This window comes from Physeter macrocephalus, chromosome 11, assembly GCF_002837175.3.
Source record: "Physeter macrocephalus isolate SW-GA chromosome 11, ASM283717v5, whole genome shotgun sequence".
Taxonomy (NCBI): Eukaryota; Metazoa; Chordata; class Mammalia; order Artiodactyla; family Physeteridae; genus Physeter; species Physeter macrocephalus.
This window is the reverse complement of record NC_041224.1, coordinates 152,240,392-152,249,098: the sequence shown is the minus strand read 5'-3', so window position 1 is coordinate 152,249,098 and position 8,707 is coordinate 152,240,392.

The following is an 8,707-nucleotide window of genomic DNA, read 5'->3' as shown; positions in this document are numbered from 1 at the left end:
TTTTTGTTATTGAGCTGCATGAGCTGTTTGTATATTTTGAAGATTAATCCTTTGTCAGTTGCTTCATTTGCAACTATTTTCTCCCATTCTGAGGATTGTCTTTTCATCTTGTTTAGGGTTTCCTTCACTGTGCAAAAGCTTTTAAGTTTCATTAGGTCCCATTTGTTTATTTTTTATTTTATTTCCATTACTCTAGGAGGCGGATCAAAAAGGATCTTGCTGTGATTTATGTCATAGAGTGGTCTGCCTACGTTTTCCTCTAAGAATTTTATAGTGTCTGGCCTTACATTTAGGTCTTTAATCCATTTTGAGTTTATTTATATGTATGGTGTTAGGCAGTGTTCTAATTTCATTCTTTTACATGTAGCTGTCCAGTTTTCCCAGCACCACTTATTTAAGAGACTGTCCTTTCTCCATTGTATATTCTTGCCTCCTTTGTCATAGATTAGGTGACCATAGGTGCGTGGGTTTATCTCATAGGTGCGTGGGCTTTCTATCCTGTACCATTGATCTATATTTCTGTTTTTGTGCCAGTACCATACTGTCTTGATTACTGTAGCTTTGTAGTATAGTCTGAAGTCAGGGAGTCTGATTCCTCCAGCTCTGCTTTTTTCCCTCAAGACTGCTTTGGCTATTCGGGGTCTTTTGTGTTTCCATAGAAATTGTGAAATTTTTTGTTCTAATTCTGTGAAAAATGCCATTGGTAATTTGATAGGGATTGCACTGGATCTGTAGATTGCTTTGGGTAGTATAGTCATTTTCACAATATTGATTCTTCCAATCCAAGAACATGGGATAACTCTCCATCTGTTTGTGTCATCTTGATTTCTTTCATCAGTGTTTTATAGTTTTCCAAGTCCAGGTATTTTGCCTCCTTAGGTAGGTTTATTCCTAGGTATTTTATTCTTTTTGTTGCAGTGGTAAATGGGATTGTTTCCTTAATTTCTCTTTCTGATATTTCACTGTTAGTGTATAGGAATAGAGTGGACATCCTTGTCTTGTTCCTGATCTTAGAGGAAATGCTTTTAGTTTTTCATCATTGAGAATGATGTTTGCTGTGGGTTTGTTTTTTATGGCCTTTATTATGTTGAGGTTCCCTCTATGCCCACTTTCCGGAGAGTTTTTATCATAAATGGGTGTTGGATTTTGTCAAAAGCTTTTTCTGCATCTATTGAGATGATCATATGGTTTTTATTCTTTAATTTGTTAATATGTTGTATCACATTGATTGATTTGCGTATATTGAAGAATCCTTGCATCCCTGGGATAAATCCCACTTGATCATGATGTATGATCCTTTTATTGTGTTGTTGGATTCTATTTGCTAGAATTTTGTTGAGGATTTTTGCGTCTATGTTCATCAGTGATATTGGTGTCTAATTGGTGTGTGTGTGTGATATCTTTGTCTGGTTTTGGTATCAGGGTGATTGTGGCCTTGTAGAACGCGTTTGGGAGAGTTCCTCCCTCTGCAATTTTTTGGAAGAGTTTGAGAAGGATAGGTGAGCTCTTCTCTAAATGTTTGATAGAATTCGCCTGTGAAGCCATCTGGTCCTGGACTTTTATTTGCTGGAAGATTTTTAATTACAGTTTCAATTTCATTACTTGTGATTGGTCTATTTATATTTTCTAATTATTCCTGGTTGAGTCTTGGAAGTTGTATCTTTCCAAGAATTTATCTATTTCTTCCAGGTTGTCCATTTTATTGGCATATAGTTGCTTTTAGCAGTCTCTTATGAACCTTTGTATTTCTGTGGTGTCAGTTGTAATTTCTCCTTTTTCACTTCTAATTTTATTGATTTGATTCCTCTCCCTTTTTTTCTTCACGAGTCTGACTAAAGGTTTATCAATTTTTTTTAATCTTCTCAAAGAACCAACTTTTAGCTTCATTGACCTATGCTATTGTTTTCTTCATTTCTATTTCATTTATTTCTGCTCTGATCTTTATGATTTCTTTCCTTCTACTAACATTGGGGTTTTTGCTGTTGTTGTTCTTCTTCTTCTTTCTCTAGTAGCTTTAAGTGTTAGGTTAGATTATTTGAGATTTTTCTTGTTTCCTGAGGTGAGGTTGAATTGCTATAAACTTCCCTCTTAGAACTCCTTTGCTGCATCCCATAGGTTTTGGGTTGTCATGTTTTCGTTGTCATTTGTTTCTATGTATTTTTTGATTTCATCTTTGATTTCTTCAGTGATCTCTTGGTTATTTAGTAGAATATTGTTTAGCCTCCATGTGTTTGTGTTTTTCACAGTTTTCTTTCCCTGTAATTGATTTCTAATTTCATAGCATTGTGGTCGGAAAAATGCTTGATACGATTTCAGTTTTCTTAAATTTTCCTAGGCTTGATTTGAGACCCAGTATGTGATCTATCCTGGAGAATGTTCCATGTGCACTTGAGAAGAAAGTGTATTCTGCCACTTTCAGGTGGAATGTCCTATAAATATCAATTAAATCTATCTGGTCTATTGTGTCATTTAAAGCTTGTGTTTCCTGGGACTTCCCTGGTGGTCCAGTGGTAAAGAATCCACCTTCCAATGCAGGGGACCCGGGTTTGAGCCCTTGTCTGGGAAGATCCCACATGCTGCTGAGCAACTAAGCCTGTGCACCACAACTACTGAGCCTGTGCTCTAGAGCCCATGAGCCACAACTACTGAAGCCCACGAGCCACAACTACTGAAGCCCACATGCCACAACTACTAAAGCCCACGTGCCACAACTACTGAAGCCCGCATGACTAGAGCCCACGCTCCATAACAAGAGAAGCCACCGCAATGAGAAGCCCACACACCTCAACAACGAGTAGCCCCCTCTTGCTGCAACTAGAGAAAACCCGCGTGCAGCAACGAAGACCCAATGCAGCCAAAAACAACTATATATATATATATATATATATATATATATATATATATATATATATATATATATATATGAAACAACAACAAGGCAAAACAGAACTACAACAGCAAAAGAAAAAAGAAAAAGGCTGGAAAAAACCTTGGTAGGGGGGCAGGGTTTAGCAGGGGGGCAGGGCCTATGCTCAGGACCTCTATGGCCAGAAAAGGCCCTGGGGGTGTGGGGGGGCAGGGCTTAGGCTCAGCATGGATGGAGGGAGCCTCGGAGGGCTGAGGTTTAGGCCTGGGACCCGAGTAGGCTTACTGGGGATTGAGCAGGTGGGGGAGATGCTATCCTCCTTCCCCTCTGATCCCCCAATACCCTGAAGGTCTCTCCCCATCCCCACTGATCCCTGCTCTGTGGGTGGGCCCCTCAGATCGTGGGAACCCCTCCCTTCCCCCAGCCGTCCCTTGGGGTGCCAGTCCCATCCTGTCTCCTCTCCTCCCCCCCCCCCACATCCAACCTGGTTGCTTGGGGATTCCTCCCATCCCTTTAGGTGTCCAAGGCCCCCAAACAGCACCTGGTAGGTGCCCTAATTTTGAGGAGACTCAAACTCCACATCTTCCTACTCCACCATCTTGACTCCTCCCCCCTGTATCACATTGTTGAACCATACTTTCATCCCTGCAATAAATCCCACTTGATCAGATGTATGATCCTTTTAATGTGTTGGTGAATTTGGTTTTCAAATCTTTTGTTGAATTTTTTGCATCTATGTTCATCTGGGACATTGGCCTGTAGTATTCTTTTCTTATGGTGTCCTTTTCTTTCTGTCTTAATACCTTTTGGTATTAAGGTAGTGCTAGCCTCAAAGAATAATTTGGAATAGTTCCCTCCTCTTCTATTTTTTGGGATATTGAGAAGGAAGCTGTCTGGTCCTGGACTTTTGTATGTTGGGAGGATGGCGGTTGCTGATTCAATCTCCTCCCTAGTAATTCATCTGTTCAGTTTTCTATTTCTTCTTGATTCAGTCTTGGTAGGTTGTATGTTTTTATGAATTTATCCATTTCTTCTAGGTGTCCAATTTTTTGGGTGTATAACTGTTCACAGTAGTCTTTTATGAGCCTTTTATTTCTGTGGTATCAGTTATAATATTTCCTCTTTCATTTCTGATTTTGAGTCCTCTCTTTTTCTTGGTGTGTCTAGCTGAAGGTTTGTCAATTATGTTTATCTTTTCAAAGAAGCAGCTCTGTTGATTTTTTTCTATTGTCTTTTTAGTCTCTATTTCATTTATTTCTTCTCTGATTTTATTTCCTTCCTTCTACTAACTTTGCTCTTTATTTGTTCTTCTTTTTCTAGTTTCTGGCAGTGTAAAGTGAGGTTGTTTATTTGAGATCTTTCTTGTTTTTTGATGTAGTTCTTATTGCTATGAACTTCCCTCTTAGAATTGCTTTTGTTGCATCCTACAAATTTCTGTATGTTGTGTTTCCATTTGCACTTGTCTCAAGGTATTTTTAAATTTCTCCTTTGATTTCTTCTTAGACCCTTTGGTTGTTCATTAGCATGTTGTTTACTCTCCACCTATTTGAATTTTCTGGTTTTCTTCTTATAATTGATTTCTAGTTTCATACCATTGTAGTTGGAAAAGATGCATGATATGATTTCAGTATTCTTAAATTTATTAAGACTTGTTTTGTGGCCCAACATATGATCTATCCTGGAGAATGTTCCATGTTCACTTGAGAGAATGTGCATTCTTTTGCTTTTGGATGAATTCTTATGTATCTGTTGAGTCCATCTGGTCTAATGTATCATTTAAGGTTGATGTTTTCTTATTAATTTTCTGTCTAGATGATCTATCCAATGATGTAAGTGGGGTTTTAAAATTTCTACTATTATTGTATTGCTATCTATTTCTCTTTTTAAGCTGTTAATATTTGCTTTATATATTTAGGTGTTGTTGGGTGCATAAATATTAACAAATGTTATATCCTATTGTTGAATTGACCCCTTTAGAATTATGTCATGATCTTTTTTGTCTGTTATTACAGTTTGTCTTAAAATCTAATTTGTCTGATTTAAGTATTGCTACCCCACCCAACTTTCTTTTGGTTTCCATTTGCATGGAGTATCTTTTTCCATCCCTTCCCATTTAGTCTGTTTCCTTACATCTGAAGTGAGACTCTTGGAGGCAGCATAGAGATTGGTCTTGTCTTTTTATCCATCCAGCCACTCAATGTCTTTTGCTTGGAGAATTTAGTCCATTTACATTTGAAGTAATCATTGATGTGTATGTACTTATTATCATTTTGTTAATTGTTTTCTAGCTGTTTTGTAATTCCTCTTTTCCTTCCTTTTTCTCTTGCTCTCTTCCTTTGTAATTTGATGATTTTCTGTAGTGGTATGCTTAGATTCATTTATTTGTATCATTTGTGTATATACTCTACGTTTTTTGCTTTGTGGTTAAAAATAAAAAGCCATGAGGCTTTTTAGAGTCCACATATAAGTGATAACATACAGTATTTGTCTTTTTCTGTCTGACTTATTTCATTAAGCATGATACCCTCCAGGTCTACTCATGTTGGTACAAATAGCAGAATTTTATTCTTTTTTATGGCTGTTTGGGTTCATCTTATTTGGGACTCTCTGTTCTTTCTGTACCTTTATATCTGTTTCCTTCTTCAGGTTTAGGAAGTTTTTAGCTGTAATTTCATCAAATACATTTTTGACCCATTTTTCTCTCTCTTCTCCTTCTGGGACCCCTATAATGTGAATGGTAGTATGCTTGATGTTGTCTCAGATATCCTTTAAACTGTTCTCATTTTTTAAAATTTATTTTTCTTTTTGTTGTTCCGATTGGGTGATTTTCATTATTCTGTCTTCCAGATCACTCATGCATTCTTCTGCATCACCTAGTCTGCTGTTAATTCCTTCTAGTGTATTTTTCATTTCAGTTATTGTATTCTTCAGTTCTGACTGGTTCTTTTTTATATATTCTAGTTCCTTGGAAAAATTCTTAACTGTGTTCATCTATCCTTTTCCCTAATTCAGTTAGTATTCTTATTACTAATGCCTTGAATTCTTTATCTGGTAAATTATTTATTTCTGTTTTGTTAGTTGTTTTGTCAGGGGTTTTCTCTTGTTCTTTCAATTGAAACAAATTCCTCTGTCTTCTCATTTTGCTTACCTTTCTCTGTCTCTATGAAATCGGGTGAAACATTTACCCATCCCAGTCTTGAAGGGGTATCCTTGTGTGGGAGCGTTCTTGTACAATCTGTATGTGGCCAGTGGCTTTGGTGAGCTGGATCTGGCATGAACATGAGTCGCATCTTCCTCAGGGTGTTCTGGCAGCTATCACCTTGGTAGGAGATGGGGCTGGAGATGGAAGGGCTATGGCCAGAGCCAGGTGTGAGCTGTGTCTTCTCCTCTGCTCAGTGGCCAGCATCACCCCATTGGTGGTGGGGTCAGGTCCCAAGTCACTGGAGCAGGAGCACCGAGGGCCAGGTTCAACTTGGCTTTATTCCCTCTAAGTGTGTGCTCTCCTCCATCCTAGCACTGGCACCCTCACCTCAGAGGGAAGCACTGATGGAGCAAGAGGAGTCAGAGTGGGTGCTTGACATGGGTGTGGGTGCAGGCTCTGGCAGTTCCAGCACCAATAAGAGTTCTGGACTACTCCCAATCCTCTGCCTCTGTGAGTAACAGCAATGGCCATCCTCACCCTGTACAGATGCTGTGCCAGGTCTGAGCTGGTTTCTTCTCTCACAAATGGGCACTCCCCTCAGCTGCAGCAGGCCTTGCCCCAGTGTGGAGCTTCAGCACAGAGCAAGAGGGGACTGGAGTGGGTGATCAGCTCAAGCTGGGCCGTGTGCTGGGGTAGTCACAGGAAAGCCACAGGAAACTGGCAGAGTCCTGGGCAGTTTCAGTCTTCTTCCTCTGCCTTCTTTTGGCAGTAAGCAAGTATGTGCATGCTTTTCACAGGTGGAGTCTAGGTTTCTTACAGCCCTTCTATCATTCCCTCTGCTTTTCAAACCAGCGTGGGGACTTGTCCTCCCTGGTGACAGACCGCAGGGTTGGGGTACCCAATATGTGGATCAGACGGCTCACACCCCAGGGAGGATCTAAAGGTCATGCTTCCCCTTCTAGGAGTGCAGGACCTGGCATGATTGCTTCTCTTCCCTTCCTGTTTCCTTGTGGATCTTTCTTACAGCCTTGGTTGTATGTGTCTCTCTGCCAGTCTCCAGTTTTTCAGTGAGAATTACTCCACATGTAGATGTATTTTTGATGTGTTCATGGTGGGGGAGGGGGCAGTGAGCTCTGCCATCTTGATCTCCCTCCCTCTTTTTTCTTAACTTTTGACACTTTATAATGTGTCTTGGTGTGGGTTTCTTTGGGTTCACCTTATTTGAGACTCTCCGAGCTTTCTGGATCTGGATGTGTGTTTCCTTCTCCAGGTTAGGGAAATTCTCTGCCATTATTTCTTCAGATAAGTTTTCTGCCTCTCTCCCTCTTCTTCTGGGGCTCTTATAATGCAAATGTTGGTCCATTTGATGTTGACCTGTAAGTCAGTCCCTTAAGCTATTTGTATTTTTTGCTGCTCTGATTGGGTGAGTTCTATTGCTCTGTCTTCGAGTTCAGTGATACTTTCCTCTGCATCTTCAGGTGTGTTGGACCCCTCTCGTGTATCTCTCAGTTCAGTGACTGTATTCTTCGGCTCTGTGACTTCTGCTTGGTATTTCTTATATGTTCCATCTCATCGTTGAAATTCTCACTTTGTTCATTCTTCCCTCAAGTTTAACGAGCATCTTTATCACCAGGTATTTGATGTCTTTATCAGGCAGATCACCTACCTCCATTTCATTAAGGTCTTTTTCTGAGGTTCTATCTTCTGTTTCATTTTCAACATTTTCCTTTGTTTCTTCATCTTCCTTGACTGTGCTGGGTTTCTGTGCATTAGATAAAGCAGCCACCTCTTCCAGTCTTTAAGGGGTGGCCTCGTGTAGGAGATGAAACTTATCATTCTACCCTGCCCTAGTTTTCAGGACAAACCTTTGTGATCGTTCAAGCCGCTGTGAGAAGACCTGTCAGTATCCTAAAGGGGAGGATTTCAGTCAGCACCTAGACTCTGGCTAATTGGAAGCCAGACCTTCAGGCAGTAGATTTAAATTATGCAAATATACCTCTCTCAGGGGAAGACTGGGAGATGAGCATTTCTCCCTGTGCTGAGACTTGATAGCTAGTTAAGAGCTGTTTTTTTCTTTGCTACCAACCCATTGCACTCATGAACACAAGTCCCACTGGCCATTAGAGCCAGGTGATCAAGGGGCATCCCCTGGGTGGCAGCCATAAAAACAGGGTACCAGCCATAAAAACTGGGGCACCAGATACAGGCTCCATTCCAGGAGATAATGGTGTTCTGGAGAACAGCAGAGGGGGAGTGTGAAGATAGTGCCTGTCCTCCGAGGCCTCTGGAGAGGATTACAGTTGGCCGTTAAATGTGTGTTTAATTAGAAGCCACCCCTCAGGCTACAACTCGGAGGACAAGCTAATAGGTTTCTTTCACAGAAAGACTGGGCACTTCCATCTGTCCCCTCTCTGCCGTGTCCTGCAAATGATAGCCAGTTAAGAACTCTTTCTCCATTTGTTACAGTCTTGTACCCGTGAACATAAACTCCACTGGCCACCCAAGCCAGGAGATCTAGAGGTGTCCCCTAGGCAGCAGCCACAAAAATTGGGGTACCAGGGGCTTCCCTGGTGGCGCAGTGGTTGAGAATCCGCCTGCCGATGCGGGGGACACGGGTTCGTGCCCCGGTCCGGGAAGATCCCACATGCCGCGGAGCGGCTGGGCCCGTGAGCCATGGCCGCTGAGCCTGTGCGTCCGGA